The sequence below is a fragment of the Patella vulgata genome, chromosome 2 (genome assembly GCF_932274485.2).
Source record: "Patella vulgata chromosome 2, xgPatVulg1.2, whole genome shotgun sequence".
Lineage (NCBI taxonomy): Eukaryota > Metazoa > Mollusca > Gastropoda > Patellidae > Patella > Patella vulgata.
The window spans coordinates 61,510,780-61,536,124 of NC_065880.2; the positions used below are offsets into that span (position 1 = coordinate 61,510,780).

Here is a 25,345-nt window from a genome sequence, read left to right on the forward strand (position 1 = left end):
CAGAGTTAGCATTGTCTAGTATTTTTCGGATATGTGTGTGTGTGTGTGTGTGAAATAGCTTTATTTAACACTCGCTTCCACCGAAGTGATATCGCAGACGAGTTATCGGATACATATTGATTTCGGGTGTTGTGTACTATATATTAGGATATGTGACATATATGAATTATTTCTACGTGTCGTCGGCCGACATCAAGGAGATTAAAACATCTGACAAAGGGGAAATCATGGGTCAATCACGTAGATTAAGTTTATAATCACTCTTATTGGATTGATACATATCCCGACAAAGGAGAAGCAAGGACTTCTGTTCAGGATTGGATTCATGGATTGTCCGATAAAGGATTTAGGCAGATTAAATAATTAATCAAGGTAGGTGTCTAGAGAGCCAATTAAAAGTTTTATCGGGTGGACTGTTATACGTTTATGTCTGTCTGCACATGTGCAGAAATGGTATTCTCAAAAATCGCATTGAGAGACCCGAACGGTCAAACAGTGTGCAAATAAGGATAACCGGCAAACCTGTCAACTCTACCACATCACGCGGTAAGGTGCCGCGAAAAGGCCTCATGTACCGCTCTACTGCGCGGTAATACTGTAATATGAATGTATATAAACTGATTTACATTTAATGGTTTCCGTTTTTACTCCAATTTCAAATCAGTTATGTTCGGCGAAATAAGTCAGCAATCTGACATTATAAGGTCCATGATTTTAGCAGACGATGCCATTGTCAACATCGTGGGGCGACAGTACATTCTACGATTTTCAAACATCAAATGTATATTACAAAAGGGTAGAGGGTATTTCTGAAAACCTTCTTATCCTAGCTAAACAGGATAACGGAAAACTTTTGTTATAAAGATGAATATGACCCAAAACGACAAGGGTCTTATACTTATACTTTACACACGACTACCGTAGGCCTACTACTACTCTATTATTTAATTAATAAGTTCACCGGTTGTCTTTATTCCTTCGACAGAAGCCTTTCATATTCTATTAAAAAGTAAACTACTATTATTTGCACATTCAGCCAAAATAAATTGGACAAAATATTCTTTTATTATTCTTTATTAAATTAATCTAGGCACTCGCATAAATAGGTTTTCTTTTTGGAATTAGAATGAATAAAAGTTTCGTTTTACTAATTCAAACAAGCCAACAGTGAGGCTGATGTCCCCCGCCGAAATTGCAAAATAAATAGATGACACATATTAATTAATCGCACATTTATTTTTTTCACTAAGTTTCATCACTCTCTATCAGATAGAATCAAGATTATCTTGTCCCAAACCATCGACAAATGAAATCGATTAGGTCTGCTTAGCTTCAGCTCGAAATGTTAATTATTGAACTCAGTCAAGACATTCACCTGATGAACATCTACATATACATCAAGTTTAAACATTCACCTAATAGACACCTATGCCAAGTTTGAACATTCTACCTCAATTAGAAGGAGAGTTATTGTGTTCCAAAGTTTCTACCAATCAAATTGCTTATCACTCTGCTTACCCTCAGCAAAAAATGTTCATTATCGAACTTAGTTAAGGTATTCATATAATAAATCTATACACCAAGTTTCATCAATCTCACTTAATTAGAACTAAAGTTATCGTGTCCCAAAGCATCAACCAATCAAATTGCTTATCTCTGCTTACCCTAAGCGGAAAATGCTCATCTTCGAACTCCATCAAGGCATTGACCTAATCAACACATACACCAAGTTTGAACATTCTAGCTCAATTAGGAAGAGAGTTATCGTGCCCCAAAGTATCAACCAATCAAATTGCTTATCTCTGCTTACCCTAAGCGGAAAATGCTCATCTTCGAACTCCATCAAGGCATTGACCTAATAAACACATACACCAAGTTTGAACATTCTAGCTCAATTAAAAGTTATCGTGTCCCAAAGCATCAACCAATCAAATTGCTTATCTCTGCTTACCCTAAGCGGAAAATGCTCATCTTTGAACTCCATCAAGGCATTGACCTAATCAACACATACACCAAGTTTGAACATTCTAGCCCAATTAGGAAGAGAGTTATCGTGTCCCAAAGCATCAACCAATCAAATTGCTTATCTCTGCTTACCCTAAGCGGAAAATGCTCATCTTCGAACTCCATCAAGGCATTGACCTAATAAACACATACACCAAGTTTGAACATTCTAGCTCAATTAGGAAGAGAGTTATTGTGTCCCAAAAAGTGTGACGGACAGACAGACAGACAGACAGACAGACGGACGAACCCATTTTAATAGTCCCCTGCTTTCTTCGAAAGGCGGGGGACAATAATACGTATCAATTTCATACAGATCGGATGATAACTTTTGTCGTTCGAACCATGGGTTCCACGTCGGCCATATATGCCGGTCGAGACCTACGGCTATGGAAAATGACCGTTCCTAGATCTGACCTAACGGTCATTTTGCACACCGGAAAGAGGGTCTTTTTTTAAAAAAAAATAATTTCAAACATGGCTACGATCGACCTTCACTGTGTAACTATACAAGAATGCACGTCATCTAGAAGCCAATCTCGTGATTGGTGTTATAGAGTTGTATATATAGTCGTCAACAGATTATACTGAGTGTTGTGTTGATAATTAATGATGAGTGTCTGGTAGTAGAACAATAAATGTTAATTGATAAGTGGGAATCTAATCAACGGCGTGAAGCGGCCCATTGTTAATCATTCACGTATTGTCCACGTGTCATAAGAATTTTCAACAACAAAGCCGTTTACCGCTATTACGGTCAGGCACAATGTAAACGAGGTTATTATGATCTTCGAAAAAGGGCAGTTGATATGAAGTATTGCTCTTCGAATCCAACCAACTGTCATAAAAAATAAAAAAAGCATAGAAATTACGTAAGTCCTCAACAACGTACGTGTTGGGAGAAAAATGCATTTAAAAATGTTTATAGCAGTATTACGGCCTTGTGGAAATTGTTGAAATAAAATCTAGAGATTAGTTAACTTGCTTACCGAACAATTAAGAAAAATACGTATTCCAGTTATATTGTGCAGCAATATTGATAATTCCACGTGTAGAAGAAATGTCGTGTATATACGGTTACTCTTATACACGACCATATTCTAGGGGGCGCTAGTGTCACTCGCCATGAAGTTAGTTATCCGTTAGTCATTTAGTTATACATTATTAGGATTAACGTCACAATTCTGCGGCCCGTAATTCCGTGAGAGATGGTCTAAAACCAAAAAAATGTGAGATATATGCCATGGATAATTATATATTTATCTTCATTTCAAAGTTATTGTATTACAACTCAAAATTATCCAGGTCAGTGTGTTTTCTATAGAGCACGTGTTAATTACGTGTGAGCTACTGAAATGGTTTTTCTCCGGCCAATTCAACTATTTCGTTATTTAAGTAGCCAAAACGGAATATTTAATTATTAAATAATTATCATGAGCCTTACTAATATTTCTTTTTTAAGTTTTCGTGCGTTATCAAAAATGACCGGCAGTGAAAATTTTGAAGTGGAAGCCCTGGTTCGAACGTTCCCAAGATTGAACAAAGTAAAACAAGGGGCATAACTCTAGAAGTAATTGACAGAAATTTACGACATTCAATAGGGTTCTTCATTTCACTAATTTAAATGATGCATACAAATTTCATACAGATTGGGTGATAACTTTTGTCGTTCAAGCGTTCACAAGATTCAACAATGTGAAACAAGGGCCATAACTCTAGATGAAATTAACGGAAATTTGCTGAAACTCAATAGGCTTGTTCGTTTTACTAATTTAAACGATTCCTATAAATTTCATACAGATCGGATAATAACTTTTGTTGTTAAAGCATTCACAAGGTACAACAAAGTGAAAAAAAGGCCATTACTCACGGTGTAATTAACGGAAATTGTTGAAATTCAATAGGCATCTTCGTTGCACTAATTTAAATGATGCATATCAATTTCAAACAGATCGGATGATAACTGTTGTCATTAGAGCTTTCAAAAGATTCAACAAAGTAAAACAAGGGCCATAACTCTAGATGTAATTAACGGAAATTGCTGAAATTTAATAAGCTTCTTTGTTTTACTAATTTAAATGATGCATATAAATTTCATACAGATCGGTTGAAAACTTTTGTCGTTGGAGCATAAACAAGGTGCAACAAAGTGAAACAAGGGCCATAACTCCAGACGAAATTAACGGAAGTTATTGAAATTAAATAGGCTTCTTCATCGCACTAATGCAAACAACATATATCAATTTCAAAACAATCAGATGATAAATGTAGTCTGTAGAGTGTTGACAAGAAATTGTGGACGACGGACGGACGGGGGTGACGGCAATATATGACCACATTTCCATGTGGGCGTATAAAAATGCGTAGCGATAAACTAAACAAATAGCGATCAATTTACGGCAGCAATGGCTGACATTTTCGTTTGCGCGCGTACGTACAGCATCTAATACAATACTTTGAATGCAACACAACCTGGATATTTAATTTCAATATGGGAATACGTCTCGCCGATTCTGACTTACATGGAACACTCTCTCGAATAAATGTAAAAGCAGATTTACGCAATCACGGGAGAAAGAAATCCCGTACATTGAGGGGATAATCACCATGGGGGGGGCATGATTAAATCGATACCAATATTTAGTCGTTATGGAAAACTAATTTTTTACGCCACCCCCCTCTATTCCTAATGTAGAAATACCAAAGAATCTAATAAACACACCAATTATCTTACATGATACAATATTGTTAAAGATAGGTTGCCAGGCAACGAAACATACGCCCACAGCAGCTAAATCGTCCGGGCAGTCAACAAGAGTTGTCACATATTTTTAATTTTCGGTAATGAAACATTTATAATACACTAAAATCTGATTATAAATTTAAAGTCAATCGGATATTAACTTTGGCCTCTTGAGCGTCCACAAGATTTTTCAAAGTGATCAAGGGCAATAACTCTGGCAGTAATTATCAGGAATTGCTCAAAATCAATAGGCTTCTTCGTCTCATGACCTTAAATACTGTGTATGAATTTAAAGCCAATCGGATATTAACTTTGGCCTCTAGAGCGTCCACAAGATTTTTTGAAGTAATCAAGGGCCATAACTCTGGCAGTAATTTTTGGAAATCGCTGAAAATCTATAGGCTTCTTCGTCTCATGACCTTAAACACTGTATATAAATTTAAAGTCAATCGGATATTAACTTTGGCCTCTAGAGCGTCCACAAGCAATTGTGGACGCCGGACTGACGGACGGACCGATGGACGGACGGACCGATGGACGGACGGACGGACGGACGGGGGAAACGACAATATACGACCACATTTCAATGCGGGCGTATAAAAACTCTGGAATGGGGAACACGTCACAAGGATTATTTTTAAAATCATGCTAAGTTAAAACAAAAGAAAAGTGTTACTTACTACCAGTACTACTAATTATTTCTTTCTGTAGGCTACATATTCAATTTTGGTTTAATTACATAATTCATTTTAGATATGGTACCATTGCTTGTGTATATTTTATCTATTACCCATTTAATGCAATTTTTGTATTGTTGGGCCTGCAGTTCGGTGTATCATTTCTAAATTAATTACCCTTGGAAGTGCGAATTTACCCGTTTTGGGAAATCTACTGCCAAATCATGGTTTCTACTGCATTTTTTTACACTACCCTACTGGATTTCAGCTCTGAGGGGTTGACGGGTCTGGAAACCTGTAAGAATTTTGTACTGTTTATTCTTTCCTTTTACGGCCCCTATGAGAGGCTTATATTACCGGTACATCTCAATAGCAACGCGTACGGTAACCGATATATAAAACTTTTATTTTGGTTACCATCCATGTGGCAATTTAGATAACGGAGACCGGTAAGGATTTTGTACTGTTTATTCTTTCCTTATTACAGCCTCTATGAGAGTCTTGTATTACCAGTATGTCTAAATAGCAAATGGAAATGGAATGGAATGGAAATCAAACTTATATTTTGGTCGCCGTGTGCGTGGCTATTTAGATGTACCTTGTGTCAAGAAAAATAATGATTTGTTCACAACTCGAATAATATTTTAAAGGTATTTACCGAGTCGCTTTGAACAGATATCGGCAACTCCAGTATCGGCAAAATGGCTGTGTATTGGCCGATACCGATTTCTCCCGATAGGCCACTTATCGGCCAATTACGGATGTTGAAACCGATCAATTACCAATGTTGAAACAGATTATGTTATTTTGATTAATGGGAAGATAAGGATTTTGATTTTATTAATGCTTAAAACATGGGGTCATGTTTTTGTTTAAAGTAAGGGGGATATATGATCAATGTCTAGGTCATATGTTATTTTATTATTTTTTAATTCTGTTTTTAATTTCAAATCTATATTTTAATATTCATTAATGCTTAGTTAGTCATGAGAGGCAGACAGCCCGAGTGTTCTCTATCATATCAATCCAACATCATAGTTTTAATCACCCTTAAATTAAATGGACTCTTCCATTAAAAGTCAACAATGATTGGATAATTGCTCGATAGTTTCTGCCAAATAATGAAAATTACCAAATTAATCACATGAATGCATTGTTTATACTGTCACCATTTTTGAGTAAATATAGGTTCAATTGAATTGATAGCAAAAAAAAAATGGATAGTAATATGTTAGCAGACGAATAATTAATTCTTTTTAGCCAACAGATTGACGGTGGAATAGATGTGAATGCAAATTCAGACGAGGATCTACTGCTAGTCAAAGGCTGAAGAAAATTTGGATGAAAAGGCAATCTTTTCCGATAATTCTGACAGTGAACAGTGAAGATTTTCGGTATGTTCAGAGAAGGATTTGACCAACTGTGTTAAGTGGATTGTACCCAAAAATACTTTACAAAGTAACTCTTGGGCTATAAATACTTTCAAGTCTTGGAGTGTGTGGATAAATAATCGAAATGTGGACGAAAAGAAAATTCTGAAAGATATCTTAGACATTGGTAATCGCTCTAAATAAGCCGATAAGTACGCCATCTATTTCGGTGCTGAATGCTACAAACTGTACCATAAAATTTTTTAATTGTCAAAAGAATAAATATTTATTTCTGCGTTCTTTGTATTATTTCGATCATCAACGTCATCAGCAGTTGATATAAACCGAATATATCAACCTGAGAAGACGTCATGACAGATTGATACAAGATATAACTGCTATACACATCAAAGAAAAAACTACCGCCCGTTGTATATCATACTAGTAACAACCCATTTGGCTTGTAGTTCTGCCCTATTGTAACATTTAGCATACAAAACTTAATATCAATTGCCATAATCATTGGAAATTGTTGAAAATTGATAGGCTTCTTCGTCTCATGACCTTAAACACTATATTATTTAAAACACTCTCTATCAAATAGAATCAAGATTATCTTGTCCCAAAGCATCGACCAATGAAATTGATTAGCTCTGCTTAGCTTAAGCTCGAAATGTTAATCATTGAACTCAGTCAAGACATTCACCTAATAAACATCTACATCAAGTTTAAACATTCTACCTCAATTAAAAGCAGAGTTGTTATGTTCCAAAGTCTTGACCAATCAAATTGCTTATCGCTCCTTAGCCTAAGCTGTAAATTCTCACCATCAAACTTAGTAAAGGTAATGATATAATGAATCTATATTCGGAGTTTCATCAATCTCACTTCATTATAACCAAAGTTATTGTGCCCCAAAGCATCAACCAATCAGATTGCTTATCTCTGCTTACCGTAAGCATACAATATTCATCATCGAACTCCATTAAGGCAATCACCTAATGAAAGCCTACATCAAGTTTGAACATTCTACATCAATTAGAATGAGAGTTATTGTTGTTTCAATGTTTCAACCAATCAAATTGCTTATCGCTCTGCTTACCCTGAGCAGAAAATGCTCATTATCGAACTTAGTCAAGGTATTGATGTAATGAAACTATACACAAAGTTTCATCACTCTCGCTTAATTAGAACTAAAGTTATCATGTCCCAAAGCATCAACCAATCAAATTGCTTATCTCTGCTTACCCTAAACAGAAAATGCTCATCTCCGAATTCCATCAAGGCAATGACCTAATAAACACCTACACCAAGTTTCAACATTCTAGCTCAATTAGAAAGAGAGTTATTGTGTCCCAAAAAGTGTGCTGGACAGACGGACAGACAGACAGACGACAGACAGACAGGCGGGGGACAAATATAAAGTCAACTGGATATTAACTTTACCCTCTAAAGCGTCCACAAGATTTTCAAGTGATCAAGGGCCATAACTATGGCAGTAATTATCGGAAATAGTTGAAAATCTATAGGATTCTTCGTCTCATGACCTTAAACACTGTGTAAATCGTTGAAAATCATTAGGCTTCTTCATCTCATGACCTTAATATCAATCGGATATTAACTTTAGCATCTAGAGCGACCACAAGATATTTCAAAGTGATAAAGGGACATAACTCTGGCAGTAAGTATCGGAAATCGTTAAAAGATAGGTTGCCAGGCAACAAACCAAACACCAACAGCAGCTAAATCGTCCGAGCAGTCGACAAGGGTTGTCGCATATTTATTCTTTTGTAGGTAATTCGGGGAATCTAATAGACAATTTCATACAGATGACATTATAATTTTCGTCGTTTGAGGGTTCACAAGGTTCTAAAAACTAAAACAAGGGCCATAACTCTGGAAGTAATCTACTGAAATTGTTGAAATTCAACAGGCTTTTTCGTTTTACTAATTCAAATAATGCATATAAATTTCATACAGATCAGAGGATAACTTTTGTCGTTCGAACGTTGACAAGGAACAACAAAGTGAAACAAGGGCCATAACTCACGGCGTAATTAACGGAAATTGCTGAAATTCAATAGGCTTCTTCGTTTCACTAATTTAAATGATGCATTTGAATTTCATACAGATTTGGTGATAACTGTTGTCATTAGAGCATTCACAAGATTCAACAAAATGAAACAAGGGCCATAACTCTAGATGTAAGTAACAGAAATTGCTGAAATTCAATAGGGTTCTTTGTTTTACCAATTTGAATGATGCATATAAATTTCATACAGATCGGATGATAACTTTTGTCGTTCGAATGTTCACAAGGTACAACAAAGTGAAACAAGGGCCATAACTCACGGCGTAATTAACGGAAATTGCTGAAATTCAATACGCTTCTTTGTTTTACTAATTTAAATGATGCATATAAATTTCATACAGATCGGTTGATAACTTTTGTTGTTAGAGCGTTCACAAGGTGCAACAAAGTGAAACAAGGGCCATAACTCCAGAAGAAATTAACTGAAGTTATTGAAATTAAATAGGATTCTTCATCTCACTAATGCAAACAACATATATCAATTTCAAAACAATCAGATGATAATAAATGTAGTCTGTAGAGTGTTGACAAGAAATTGTGGACGACGGACGGACGGACCGACGGCAATATACGACCACATTTCCATGTGGGCGTATAAAAATCAATAGGCTTCTCCATTTTATGACCTTAAACAATGTGTATAAATTAAAAGTCAATCAGATATTAACTTTTGTGTCTTGAGGGTCCATAGACATTTCAAAGGGATCAAGGCCATTAACTCTGGCAGTAACTATCTGCAATCAACAGGCTTCTTCATCTCATGACCTTAAAGGAGATAAATCGCTAATATTTGTGACCTACAAATTGACACAAATGGGTCGCAACATATATAATAATGTAATATGAATGTAAATAAACTGATTTACATTCAATCGTTTCCGATTTTACTCTAATTTCAATCAATCAAATGGCAATCTCTAGCGTCTGGTTATTCCTGTCTACACCGATAGTTTTTATTGCGCATGCTCTCCAGATAAGAATATGTGGTCACCGTTTGACATGACTTGTGGAATATATCTAACCTCGTTCTTCAGAGTCGTTTGTTACAAATTGCGCTGAAACGCATTATGGTACACGATTCGTGTACCAATCGTAAAATGTTTATTTTGCCTTAATTATTGGATATCAGAAGCCCATCTTTTCCCGGTAAGATCACAACACCAATGTTGATTTAAAGTGACAAATAATTCGTGTTTTCATTGTCAAAGGTTTTGGATGATATCGAGTTAGAGACTTAGCTACTTTAAACACTGTGTATAGATTTCAAGTCAATTGGATAATAACTTTAACATCTAGAGCATCCACAAGATATTTCAAAGTGATCAAGGGACATAACTCTGACAGTAATTATTGGAAATCGCAGAAATTCAATAGGCTTCTTCATCTCATGATCTTAACTGTAAATGCTATTTAAAACTGTATGTTTATTGACCTAATTCCAACCAATGTCACGTGTCATTGGCATTCGGCATTGAAGATTCTGTCGGGAAATATATTATTAATGACTGTTTCTCGGTGTAATCGATGTTCTATCAGGGGTTAATATATTCAGTGAAGATCTAAATTTACCTAACAACTGGTCAGTGAATCCATCAATAAATATGATCAAGTTATTATTATAATATCTACCAGCACCTGGAATTCATACGCAAACCATGCTGAGATCGTCTTCTTTAGCCACATGGCTAAATTTTACAAAGGCAGCTTACTGAACCTGTTATGAATAATCAGCAAAATTGTATTTTGTTTTTTTTACCGGATTATCAAAATTACTGTCACATGTGAGAATTACACGGATTATAAACCACATGGCAGATTCTCACTAAGGTACGGCTGTTGTAGTCGACAAGCAAGTTGATCAATTCCTTAATTAACAAGTAATAATTAACCGGTTGTAACTTAGCCGAAAGTAGATTGATTTATGATACTATAGTGGCCGGTTCATTGTTTTACCAATCGGCTAGATTTAACATCAATCGGCTAAAGCTGACAAAAAGCAGCCAATTAAGAACAGTGGTTTCAAGTGTATATGGTAGAAAATTGTCAGCAAGTGTTGTGTATATGTAAATAGTACAAAGAGGATTGTAGGCCGGGCATTTTAGTAAGAAATGTAATTATTTTCAACATTTTGTAAAGAACATTGCTTACATATTCTTTGGTCTGGTGGAATATTCTTATATCTACCCCTTTCAGTCTCGAGAGAGTGGGAATTGAGTCTTAGTGAAGAAATTGCAATTTTGAACTTCTTGTTATGAACATGTAACAAATAATCAGCAGCAGTGTTAATTTGGGTTTTAAATAATCCATATGTTCTTAATTTCACAACTTTACTTTCATAATGCCTTGACTCAAAATTATTTTTGGGTTTCTCAAATGGACTGTAGGTGTCAACTACAGAACCATATATCTTTTGTTGTTTTAAACTTCCAATTCTAATACTCAATTGTGACAAAGAAAATCTTATTAATAAAATTACCCCATGATGAATTCCTTCATTCATCTCCCAATTTTGCCTAGGTGGTTGCCAGTTATCTGTATCATCATTCCATCTCCATGATCCAGCATGATGTGGCTGATCAAAATCTACAAAAAAAACCCCAACAAATTATCATAAACTTGCAAAAATGCAGGGGCGGATCCAGGAATTTTTGCAGGAGGGGGTTTGCCAGGTTCCTGAGACAATGTATCTCCCCCCCCCCACACCACCTCGCGCATGGTCTATCGTCATTTTGGCGTATATACATACATTTTGACGTCGATTTTTATTATTAATTAACACAATGACACTGTGATTCAATTTCATTGATGCAAAGCATTAATTGTGATATCACATAATGTCTCGTGCTTTGAGTGCCCATTCTGTCCCACATCTGACGATAAAGGAGAAAAGCACACGGCCGAGAAACTTTTCTCATAAAAAGTGTTGATTTACAAAAAATTTTATGTAGATGAGCGGGGGGAGGGGGAGGGGGGAGGGGATCCACCCTCCAAACCCCCCCTCTGGATCCGCCCTTGAAATGTGATGCAGTGAAAGGTATCATTATAATCAATAGATTTATTTTAACAACTTCATGAATAAGTTTCACACTAATTAAATGTTATGTTCTTGAAGTGAATGTTTATTATAAACATTTTACACCAATCTGATTACAAGCGGTTGCAATGCAAGATACATCTTCATTTTGCAATAGATGGACAGAGAACTGGAAAACTCAATAGGGCTCATCCACTTATTATTGTCCTAATGATTCACATCGAATTTGAAAGAAAAATGTTAACTAAAGCATCGCTAACGCTGCAATATACGTCCACATTCCTGCTTTCATTGATACGGTACTTTTTAAAATAAAGTGAATGAAATACAAAATAGCTGCAAATAGCTGCTGATTCACATCGAATTTGAAAGAAATATGTTAACTAGAGCATCACTAACGCTGCAATATACGTCCACATTCCTGCTTTCATTGATATGGTACTTTTTAAAAATAAAGTGAATGAAATATGAAATAGCTGCAATGACTGTAATATGATAAGAGACTAGGTTTGGGTTCGTTTTGCCAGATTTAGAGACTAAATATTAACAAAGATAGCTTGCCAGGCAACGAAACGTACTAAATCATCCGAGCGGTCGACAAGGGTTGTCGCATATTTATTCCTTTGTAGGTAATTTACAAGACAGTTCCATACAGATCAGAGTTTAAATATTTGCCGTTTGAGGGTTCACAAGGTTCAACAAACTGAAACAAGGGTCTCAACTCTGAAAGTAATCTACAGAAATTGTTGTAATTTGACAGGCTTTTTCGTTTTACTAATTCAAATAATGCATATAAATTTCATACAGGTCGGATGATAACTTTTGTCGTTCGAAAGTTCACAAGGTTCAAACAAAGTAAAACAAGGGCCATAACTCTAGAAGTAATTGACGGAAATTGCTGACAGTCAATAGGCTTCTTTATTTCACTAATTTAAATGATGCATATGAATTTCATACAGATTTGGTCATAACTTTTGTCGTTCAAGCGTTCACAAGTTTCAACAAAGTGAAACAAGGGCTATAACTCTAGATGTATTTAACATAAATTTTCTGAAACTCAACAGGCTTGTTCATTTAACTAATTTAAACGATACATATAAATTTCATACAGATCAGATAATAACTTTTGTCGTAAGAGCATTCACAAGGTACAACAAAGTGAAACAAGGGCCATAACTCATGGCATAATTAACGGAAATTGCTAAAATTCAATAGACTTCTTCCTTTCACTAATTCAAATGATGCATATCAATTTCAAATATACTGAGCGCCATGGAAAACACATCACTTAGTTTTTCGTATAACAAAATGATCCTGTAAACATATCTTATTTATTTTGCTTCTTATTGTGAACAATATTTAAATGGGAACACATCAATAACAACACATTTGTACACTTATGGATGTTTAATCTGTAATCAAGGGTACAAAGTCAGAGGGGTCAAAACCAAAAGTACGACACAGATGTCCTCCACGGGCCATCATCATGGTAGGCTACAGCATTAACGCGACCCCTGCAAATGTGTAGGGCGGTCCGGTGATGAAATGTGAAGCCTCCCCACACCATTACACTTCCCCCACCCCATCGATTTGTTTCGAAGACGCAGCAGTCTGCAAAACTTTCCCAAGACGTCTCCACACACGTTGACGGCCATCAGTGTGATAAAGATGAAAGCGACTCTCATCACTGAAGAGCACACTTTGCCAGTCTACTCTTCTCCATGTCTGGTGTCCTTGAGCCCATATCAAACGCTGCTACTTCTCTTACGGTTTCCTACTTCTCTTAGACGACGTCTTACGGTGTTAGCACTTACTGGTACTTGTCTTTCGACGACTGCTGCACCTGTTCGAGTCGCTGGGCGGAATCTGTCACGCAGATGAGTGACCCGCATGTAGCGGTCTTGAGTCTGGGTTGTAACGCGTTGTGGACCAGGACGGTCACGTGTTGATTCAGTAACTGGAACACGATCCACCAACCTTACAATAGTGGACTGATGACAATTGAAGTGTCTAGCAATAGCACGTGTAGACATGCCAGCCCTGGATATTCCCATGGCTTCATTCCGTTGATTTTCAGTAAGTCTCGGCATCTCTAGCTCGATTCCTTCACACGTCCAACAACAAATTATGACAGATTGACGTTCCACAGTTCATGTACTGCACATTAAGTTGAAAACATGCTTTTAATTAAAGGGCTCAAACACAATGCTGCACGTGAATATTGGATTTTCATGTGCATCACGTGCTATTTTTTTTTGTGCACACGGGCCAATATTTTTTTGCGTTTGGGAGCATTGTGTGAAACAATAGTTCATAGTATTGCATAATATTATACATACAAAACCACCTAGTAATAAAATATTTGGGAAAAAAAAGTGATGTGTTTTCCATGGTGCTCAGTATAGATCGGATGATAACTGTTGTCATTAGAGCGTTCACAAGATTTAACAGAGTGAAACAAGGGCCATAACTCTAGCTATAATTAACGGAAATTGCTGAAATTCAATAGGCTTCTTTGTTTTACTAATTTAAATGATGCCTATAAATTTCTTACAGATCGGTTGATAACTTTTGTCATTAGAGCGTTCACAAGGTGCAACAAAGTGAAACAAGGGCCATAACTCCAGAAGAAATTAACAGAAGTTCTTGAAATTAAATAGGCTTCTTCATCTCACTAATGCAAACAACATATCAATTTAAAAAAAATCATATGATAAATTATTCTGTAGAGTGTTCACAAGAAATTGTGGACGACGGACGGCGGCGACGGCAATATACAACCACATTTCCATGTAGGCGTATAAAAAGGTGAGTGTGACACCGCCGCAGGGGGTCGGGGCATGCACCAAAATAAAATAGTTGCTGTCCTTACAGTATAAGGAATAAATATGCAAAGTTCCAAGATAATTCATTCAGAATTGCAGCCTGTAGATGATAAATACAAAAATTATAAGGAATATATATATGCCAAGTTCCAATACAATCCATTAAGAATTGTGGCCTGTAGGAAACACACACAAAGAAAAAAATGGGGGTGGCTCTGTCCCAGGGGGTCGGGAATTCACAAAAAAAATATGGATCATCCTTGGGGTATATGGAATAGATATGCAAAGTTTCAAAAGGATCTGTAAAGAATTGCGACCTGTAGGCCAAATACATAAAAACTTTGTCCACAACCTTGTTGTATGTAATATAGTCCAGCAGCCAAACCCCATTTTAAGCCTTGACATGGAAATATAGTCCACTTAACGTTTTTTGATGGATTATATATCTTCAATATGTGTAGATTTAGAATCTGGATGATGACGTATTTAATTCAAAGTTTGGATTTTATAGCAGCCAATAATTGATGGATTACATCTAAGTTATAGACAAAGATGTAATGATACATTGTAAAAAAAATTGTAAGTTGTTCATTGTTGCATACATTTTGGCCGACGTTATATGCATGTACAGTGCGTTAGAAAAAAATCCTAACCGATACAGAATGCCGGTAAATGTTTTCCCGAGATTACCGAACTCATTTTGTTGTTATTCAAACCGGCCTGTACATTATACATGTACACGTTTTCACGGCAGCATTACTATATTACAACTCCTTCAATATAAACATTTCGTTAAAATCTGAACAACGCATGTGAAATTGGATGTTCGGCAACAGAATTGAATACCTGGCGTAATTGGGACACCTTGACTAATTTTAATCGCAACTCGGGAAATTGAACGGTCCAACTAATTATTGAACAGACGTGAAAATTATGCGGGACGCTTATAATTACACACGTGTCGACAAACTAAACACTAGTTAATTAATGCTTGGTAATCAAAATTGCACGTTGAGATTTAAGTTGTATACAAGGACAAATTGAATGCTATTAGGCCAAATTCAATGATATTTATGAATAATTCTACATAGATTAGATAATAATGCTATTTACCCGAGATTCCACGGTACCAGTCGTATAGTGACTATATCATAATCTTTTCTAACATCAGAAATGGAAGTCCTCATTTTTGAAACCAAAATATCTCCATACTATTTATCTTTGAAATGATTTCTTCCTTCTCCAGTTCCACATCAATTGTATATGATACTTTTTGTTCTGCCATTCCCGAAAATAATTCAATTCAAAACTTTTATGTATGTTGACATTGTAATGTAAGATATCTCAGAACTCAAAATTGTTCAGCTGAAATTTTGTCTCGCTTTATGCACTTGTATGATCGCACAGTTCCTACAAAATCCCTTAAATCAAGTTCGGTTATTCGATAGATATATTTTTTCAATATATTTTTAGTTGATTGGCTGTCACATCACAATATGTATTCTTATAATCTTGGCACTATTATTTAACATGCTACAATTAATCAGACACTATACACTACAAGTCGGGTACCGACTAGTTGTGCTGTTTTTTCGATGGAATTCTCTATTTATCTTTTAATTTCAACCCATGTTAGGAAATTGTTAAAATTTGTTAAGAATCATGGAAAGTACTGGATTCGTACTGCCACTTTGTTCGAGTGTTTACTTTCCTGAGCGGTGCTGATTAATTAACAGACTAATTATTTATCTACACCATTTCATTTAGGGCTGGCAATCGATACTGGTTTCAAGTATCGATTATCGCCAACCATCTACCGATCAATAATCAAATTTGTACATGAATAATGAATTATATGTGAGTTTATGTTGTAATATCATTCTGCATACATGTAGAATTTGTTTCATTGATTTGACAATAAAATAATAACATTCCATAGCAAAACCAAGGTGTAGAAACTGAATCAACTTCATTTGGAAGACAGAACCACCACCGCTCTTGCCATATCTTTGTCGTGGGGAAGCCACTGTGGCTAAGTGGGTAAGACGCTAGCAAGGAGGTAACGTGTTCGATCCCTGCATTGGCCGAGAAAGTTCATAAGGATTTTCCGACGTGGTTTTCCCATGTCAGTGGTGCAGGACAGAGGGCCTGACAAGGGCAAGCTGTCGATAAACCAACGTCACGTGTATACATTGGAGTGAACGTAAAAGATCCCTTGGCAGTTGGAATTCGATATAAGAGTAGGTTATAGTGCCGCTGCCCGTGCAAAATTTCCCTCATAGCACACTATGGCGTATGCATGTCTTCATTAGCCCAGTCAGAGCAGAACATTTCATTTCATTTCTTTGTCGCGTATGACCTAAATAATAATGAGTAAAATGTAGTTATTTCCCTTTAATCACATGAAACAGATTTTTCATCCAGTTCGCGGTAACAATTTATTTCTTGCAGGGATTTCTCCTGCACACAGAACACCTTGTATAGTGGCTTAATTCATGTTTTTGACACTTTGTCACTGCGAGATTCATATAATTTCAATATTTCACAATACGTTGCACCATTACGCCACAACACGGCAATGCCAGGCTCTCATCATAAGTGACAGACATTTCTCAGCGTTGGCATCTTGCGTGAAAAAAAAAAACGTATGTGTATAATTACAACTATTCTGTTTAATTATAGATCTAGCCCTAAGCACGCTTTAATAAATAATAATAATAAGTCCATTTATATCTCGCTAATTCCATATATAGTCGTGCTCGTAGCGCTACAAATCAGCGGCTGCCAGGCAGGATATGCCCACATTTTCAAGAGATGGATAGAGAACAAGCTAACAAGAAAGTGATTTTTCCTACAATCAAGGGCCATAATTCAGGAAATTACAATTCGATATGCGCGAATATCGAAATGAACTGAGATTTTTGTGTTATAAACTTACATTTCAAGTTTCAACAAAATCGGATAAAAATTTTGACCTCTATAGGGTCCACAACCTTGATATACCATGTTTTTACGCTATTTGAGAAAGAACGGCGGCCATTTTGTCTGTCAATTTTGGGCCGATTTTCATGAAATACGAACTCAGTCGTCCTTAGGGTGTAACGGTGATATAATACGTTTTTTTAAATTAGATAAAAATTATGACCTCTATAGGGTCCACAAGCTAAAATTGCAATTTTTCGTAAAATCAGGGGACATAATTCAGGAAGTTACGGTCCGATATGCGCGAATATCGAAAGGAACCAAGATCTTTGGGATATAAACTTACATTTCAAGTTTCAACAAAATCGGATAAAAATTATGACCTCTATAGGGTCCACAACCTTGATATACCATATTTTTATGCTAGTTGAGAACGAACGGCGGCCAATTTGTCTGTCAATTTTGGGCCGATTTTCACAAAATTCGAACTCGGTTGTCCTTAGGGTGTAACTGTGATATAATAATACGGTTTTCTAAATCGGATAAAAATTATGACCTCTATAGGGTCCACAAGCGATTTTTCGTACAATCAGGGGCCATAATTCAGGAAGTTATGGTCCGATATGCACGAATATCGAAAGGAACCGAGATCTTTGGGATATAAACTTTCAAGTTTCAACAAAATCGAATAAAAAGTGTGACCTCTATAGGGTCCACAACCTTGATATACCATATTTTTACGCTAGTTGAGAACGAACGGCGGCCATTTTGTCTGTCAATTTTGGGCTGATTTTCACAAAATTCGAACTCAGTCGTCCTTAGGGTGTAATGGTGATATAATAATACGTTTTTTTAAATCTGATAAAAATTATGACCTCTTTAGAGTCCACAAGCTAAAAACGTGATTCTTCGTACAATCAGTGGCCATAATTCAGGAAGTTTCGATCCGATACATGCCAATATCGAAAGCAGCCGAGATCTTTTGGAGATAAACCTATATTTCAATCTGGATTTAAAGTAGTCTAATGATCGACTGGATCGAAGATTTTCAGGTAGCGAGTTCCACAAATTGGCAGCAACAACACTAAATGTTCTGTCTATTTTTTTTTCATTTGGAGTGAGGCCTTGTATCATTACAGGCCCAGGTTGGTACAACACAGTGGACGCTTGTGGCTAGCCCCCCTGATTGATTTACTTGATGTACGTTTGTTTGCGATTTCTGTGTATTGTGTCGTCAATAAATTTGTTGGGTAATTGTGTGTGGTGCAGTCCCCCTGTTGAAAGAGAATAATTATTTCTGTACATCTGTGGGTGCCACAACATATTTAGTGAGATGAGAACAAAATGTCATTAGAACAATCTGAATTATTGGTGTTTTGTCAATTGAATATTCCATGCAAAGGTATAAACTTTTGGATATGTTTACATAATAATGCTGTATATTTACATTTGAAAATTATATATTTTCAGGAAACCCAAATAATGACCATGATGAGAATGTTTTCATGGATATAGATGATGATAGCGACTCAGATTACGCTACAGAAACTAGCAGTCCTTCATTACCTGAAAAGACTATATTACTTGGAACAAAATTACCCTTTTCAGTTTTCGTCCAGACCCATGGATTGAGTTTATGGCCATGACCACGAGGGGGACTGTTGGCTGTTCAGCATTTATGTGGCTGTCCTGTCTTGCCTGCCCACATCCTATATACATTAAAATGTATGTACAGTGCATAACGTGTGGCCTAGCTTGCCGCATTCATCTAATGGAAATGCATTATTGAGAAGTCAGAATCTACTCCATCATCATCTGAAGAATCCACGTTTTCTTGACAAAACATCATCAATACTACTATACTTCATACGCTTTTGGGGTATTTCTCTATCCTCAATCTAGATGTTTATTTTCAAACAGGAAATAAATATTAGAGAGCTGTTCACTCTCTAATGCTGAAGAGTTATTCACAATTACTGCATTTATTCGAATTGATAATATCCCCAGAGCCCATAATGTGTTTTTGAATATCCATGATGGCCACCAGGTCATGTGACCAGAATAGGTATTTATTTCTGAAAATATTCTCCACCAGAATGTTTTTCATAGAATATAATCTAAATTTCCAAATGAATATTAGTATATATCATGTTTTACCTGCAGTATGCAATATGCATATTTTTCTTGACTACATAAGTACATTGTGATTTTTAACAAAATTTTGACATTTCATGTCTATTTGAGAAAATCTTTATAACTCAGTTATTTTTCAATATATTTTGACCAAATCTAGCTAAAATATACACAATATTGGTCCCTTCATGTTCGATACAACAAAATCCCACATCTGTTTCATGATTCTGTTAAATATTTTGTGAAAATTAGATTAGAGTATGTAAATTCTGAAAATCCAAGATGGCCGCCAGGTCACATGACCAGAGCACGTAATATTCTTGACTACATAAGTACATTGTGATTTTTAACAAAATTTTGACATTTCATGTCTATTTGAGAAAATCTTTATAACTCAGTTATTTTTCAATATATTTTGACCAAATCTAGCTAAAATATACACAATATTGGTCCCTTCATGTTCGATACAACAAAATCCCACATCTGTTTCATGATTCTGTTAAATATTTTGTGAAAATTAGATTAGAGTATGTAAATTCTGAAAATCCAAGATGGCCACCAGGTCACATGACCAGAGCACGTAATATTTTTTTGCAAATGTGGTCCCATTATCTCCACCAGAATGTTTTTCATAGAATATAATACTAAAATTCCCTTTAATTATTAATTTATTACATGCGGTGTGCAATATGCATATTTTTCTTGACCACATTGTGATTTTTACTGAAATTTGACTTTTCGTGTCTATTTTGGAAAATCTTTATAACTCAGTTATTTTTCAATATATTTTCACCAAATTTGGCTAAAATATAGACAATATTGGTCTCTTCATATTCTATACAGAAAAATATCACATCTGTCACATGATTCTGTTAAATATTTGGTGAAAATTGGATTAGAGTACCTAAATTCTGAAAATTCAAGATATTTTTTTTTGCAAATTATGTCCCATTTTCTCTGCAAGAATGTGTTTTCATGGAATTTGATCCAAAAATGCCCTTTGATTAAAAATATTCATCTTGTTTTACATGTGGAATGCAATAGGCATGTTTTGCATATTTTAGCTCTAGTATTATACCGTACCACAAGCTTAGCAGTAAAACGGTTAATTCAAGCAAGTAAACTATTGCAGTAGTCAAAACGGGAAAATACAAGAGAACAGCAGCGTTTCCCTGACCGACTGATCAGCCCCAGGTGTGACCCGGAGTGGTCGCCGCATTCACCGGACTTGAACGCCCCAGATTTTTCTTTGTGGGGATACCTTAAGGACAGGGTGTATGGCAACAACCCCCAGACTATCCCTGATCTGAAGGCAGCAATCACAGCAGCAATAAATGCGATCCCAAGGGAAGAATGTGGGAGGGTCATTGAGAACTTTGCCCGCCGGATCCAAATGTGCTTGCAGCACCGAGGAGCTGTTAAACAAAGAGTTTTTGTGGTACAGACTTGAAACTTTGGAGATGTCTGCTACATAGACTTAACCTAATGTAGCTGAATTTTTGTGTTAATCTAAATAAAATTTTGGAAGTTATTCGATTTTTATTGATGAACGTTTTTTTTGTGTCACCCTGTATACAGAGTAAACAGAATGGGACCAAGGACGGAATCCTGTGGTACACCACATGTTAATTCATCTTCTGAGGAGTGAGATGCACGGATAACAACAGATTGATATCGGTCAGTTAAATAAGAGCTGAACCATGAGAGAACCGTACTTTCAACACCAAAGTCGCGGGCGAGGCGATTTAAGAACAGTTTGTGATCAATTGTGTCAAACGCAGCGGAGAGGTCTAACAGTAGCAACAGAGATATGTCACCGTTATCAACTGCCCATCGAATATCCCTAAGAACACGAATCAGAGCAGTTTCTGTACTGTGTTTAGGTCTGTAAGCAGACTGGTACTATTTGTAAAAGGGTATTTGAGTTTAAATGCTGTAACAGTTGACATTTGTGACCCCCCATGGCATACTGAGTCGCAATGAGGAAATTTTGAAAATTGAGTTATTGTTATTTACACATTCTCCGACTCATTACCTTCAATTTGATGTATAGTTTGTTTGAATCGGGCAAAAATTGACTGAGTTGTGACTGCTTAAAGCCACCCAACTCATCAAAGTTAGTTTTTAGAAAAATCAAGTTAAAGATTTGGTATGTTTCAAAACAAAATCCCATAGCAACCAAGCCATTTATTTGCTGTTTTGTCGTTGAATAGTGTTTTCTCGAGGTTTTCAGGGGTGCTGAAGACGAAAATTGTACTAACAATTTGATCCGACAATTTCCGCCATCTTTTTTTTCAAAATGGATGCCAAAATGACAAATTTTCGAGTTTTCATAAGTTATGTGTTTATTAATGTCATTGAATGGGTTTTTGGGGGTGCTACATCAAACAATTGCAGTATAAGAGTAAATCCGATAATACCCGCCATTTCGTTTTTCATAATGGCCACCAAAATGATAATCGTAGTAGTAAAATTAATCCGTCAATATCAACCATTTTGTTTTATCAAAATGGCGACCAAAATGACAATTCTGTTGTTTTTTTATCACCATATATTTGTAACTGTGTCATTTTATATGTTTTATTAGGCATAAAGGTTGTAGCATCAGGGGTCGACTGGACTGTATCCTCCATCTTGTTTTTCAAAATGGTCACCAAAATGGCAATTATTGGAGTTCTTATACTTGGTACTCGTGTAATATCATTTTAGAGGTTTTCGGGGATGCTGAATACGAAAAACATGGTGTTGGGTCAATGCAACGAATATTTATCATTTTACATATTTAATGATTTTATGGTCACCCATCAGTTATGGTCACACCTTGCAGGGTAGGGTATACCAATGAAACGACGGTATTCAACACCTTATGCTATCAAGTATAAGAAAAGAGAACATATACTATGGAGTTTTCGTATGGCACGGTGACGATGCCAGTGTATAGAAAGCTGTAAACAAACACTATTTACAGTGGATATAATTGCATTACGAGAATTTAATTTATTAATTCATCGGGCATGGGTGACTGTTTAAGGTTCGAGAATGGAAAAGGGCGAGCTCTCAGTTGCAAATGAATTGAATGCACTGACATCTGCAGTTTTTAGAAAAAGCAAGTTAAAGGTGTCGGTATGTTCTAAAACAATATCACACAGCAACCATGCCATTAAATCTTTCGTTATTTTGTCGTTTAATATTAATATTTTCTTCTTTAGGTTTTCAAGGGTGCCGATAACGAAAATCGTAGTAAATGCGCTCTTTTCATTGTAAAACATCCACAACACATACGGCATATTCACATTTCCTATGATAGCATATTCACATTTCCTATGATAGCGTTATAATTTAGAACAGTGTATACATTAGTAGTCTAAGTTTGTATATTATAACTTTGGTGAGATTAACTTCAGTTCAGTTAATCTCATCAATTATTTAGCACCTTGGTGCCAGTGGTCAGAAGATTAAAGTTGTTGATTGGGTAATCAAGTTTAGTAGCCTATCTTAATCATCAAAGAAGCCGCCACAGCAGCATGCCTGAATTAAGATTTTGCGTGTACAATAAGTCTATTGTTATTTTAAGCCTGAGGTACCGTAACGGTATCAAAATATGAGTCCACAATAGAACAGAAATTTCAATTTCATTGGCATGAAATGCTTACGCTAATTTTGGAAGTGGTGTCATTAAACAATGGCAGATTATTTTTCCCACTGGATAATCGTTGCGTTTCGACTCATTGGTCGTTCTCATTTTCCCGACCCATGGTGATAATAGAATTTTAAACAATAATAATATCCAATATGCATTCTTAAAAAATTCCAAAGAATTACTTGATGGTTTGCAATCTAGATCCCTTGCTTCAGTCTCATCTATTCAAACGTTTGACTTTTCTAATTGTACACTAAAATTCCCCATAGTAAATTAAAAGCCCGGTTGAAAGACATTATTCACAGTGTCTTTTCGTCTAAATCAGGTACTGCAAGATATCAATATTTAGTTGTAAATTACAATTCCACATATTTCGTTAAGAATCACAGTGATTCCAAAAACAAATTCACGGTCATCAAGATAATTCAGATGTTAGATTTTTTTAATTGACAACATCTTTGTTGAATTTGGAGGGGAAATATATCAGCAAGTGGTTGGCATTCCCATGGGCACCAACTGTGCACCTTTGCTTGCTGATCTGTTTCTCTATTCATACGAAGCCGATTACATACAGACGCTCATAAAAACTAATAAACGATCAGTCAGACTTTTTAATTTCACTTATCGATATATCGATGACGTTTTATCACTTAATAATCCTAAATTTAGTGATTATGTAGAATTCATATATCCTGATCAGCTCGAAATTAAAAACACCACTGACAGTGACAATTACGCTTCCTACTTGGATCTGCGTCTCGATTTTGACAATTGCCATAAACTGAGTGTTAAATTGTATGATAAACGTGATGACTTTGACTTTCCGATTGTTAACTTTCCATTTATTAGTAGTAACATTCCAATATCACCAGCTTATGGAGTATTTGTGTCTCAGCTAATTCGTTACGCAAGAGCTTGTTCCTTTTATTCTGATTTTTTAAGTAGATCGAGGCATTTGTCATCTAAGCTTCAACTACAAGGATACTTGCGCACTAAACTTATTAAAACCTTTAAAAAATTTTATGGCCGTCATATTGATTTGATTGGTAAATATAACGTGTCTCTCTCGGCTATTATTCTAGATATATTTAATTGACACGTATACTATTACTATCTCCCTGATAATATCTACTACATCGTTAACACAGTTCATCGCGTGCATTTTGCATACCGATAATTCATTGGCCAATCACGCTATTTTACCGACATTTCGCCTAATAGTTTGGATGCAGCTATGGCGGGTGTGGTGCCAGGCAGGGTAAGCTTACTCTTCCGGACACCTGTTACCACTGTTTGTCGTGTAATTTGTTAACGAGGAGCAGTCCATTTGCTGATTACACTATTTTGCTTGAATACACTATTTTGCCTATAACGTTTTTTAGGATTTCGAATTCTGTCTTATGGTTTGGATTGTTCGTAATAAACACCCACACCAAGTTTGAACATTTTAGCTCAATTAGAAGTAGAGTTATTGTGTCCCAAAAAGTGTGACGGACGGACAGAAGGACCGACAGACATTTTAATAGTCTCCTGCTTTCTTCAAAAGGCGGGGACAATAACCACTGCCAGTCAGTTTGTGCGGTGGGATAACCCTAACAGACATGCCCAAAATGCCACGGCCCCCGACTAGGATAGAATAGTGGGAACTGTTCCCATGGTCAAAAAAATATAAAGATAGGTTGCCAGGCAACAAAACATACGCCCACAGCAGCTAAATTGTCCGGGCAGTCAACAAGTGTTGTCGCATATTTTTTACTTTTTTTGGTAATGAAACATTTATAATACACTAAAATCTGATTAAGAGTAACAACTCACGAAGAAATTATCAATCTGAAGTTAATCAGATGATAGCTTTAGCCTCTAGAGCATCACAAGATTTTTCAAAGTGATCAAGGGCCATAACTT

The 25,345-nt window shown here is 36.0% G+C and overlaps 1 long non-coding RNA gene across 2 annotated transcripts in view; it reads right to left on the bottom strand.

The window, feature by feature from the left end:
* LOC130010699 (uncharacterized) overlaps positions 1 to 25,345 on the bottom strand; it is a 122,344-nt gene that overhangs the window by 17,180 nt on the left and 79,819 nt on the right. Inside the window, exons 4-5 of one of the 2 annotated variants that reach the window (XR_008785976.1) lie at positions 11,363 to 11,469; positions 5,525 to 5,719 (exon numbers count right to left, since the gene is read on the bottom strand). This is a non-coding gene — a long non-coding RNA (uncharacterized LOC130010699). Of the gene's footprint in view, positions 1 to 5,524; positions 5,720 to 11,362; positions 11,470 to 25,345 lie in introns of those variants that run through there. The other variant, XR_008785975.1, reaches the window with a different exon arrangement.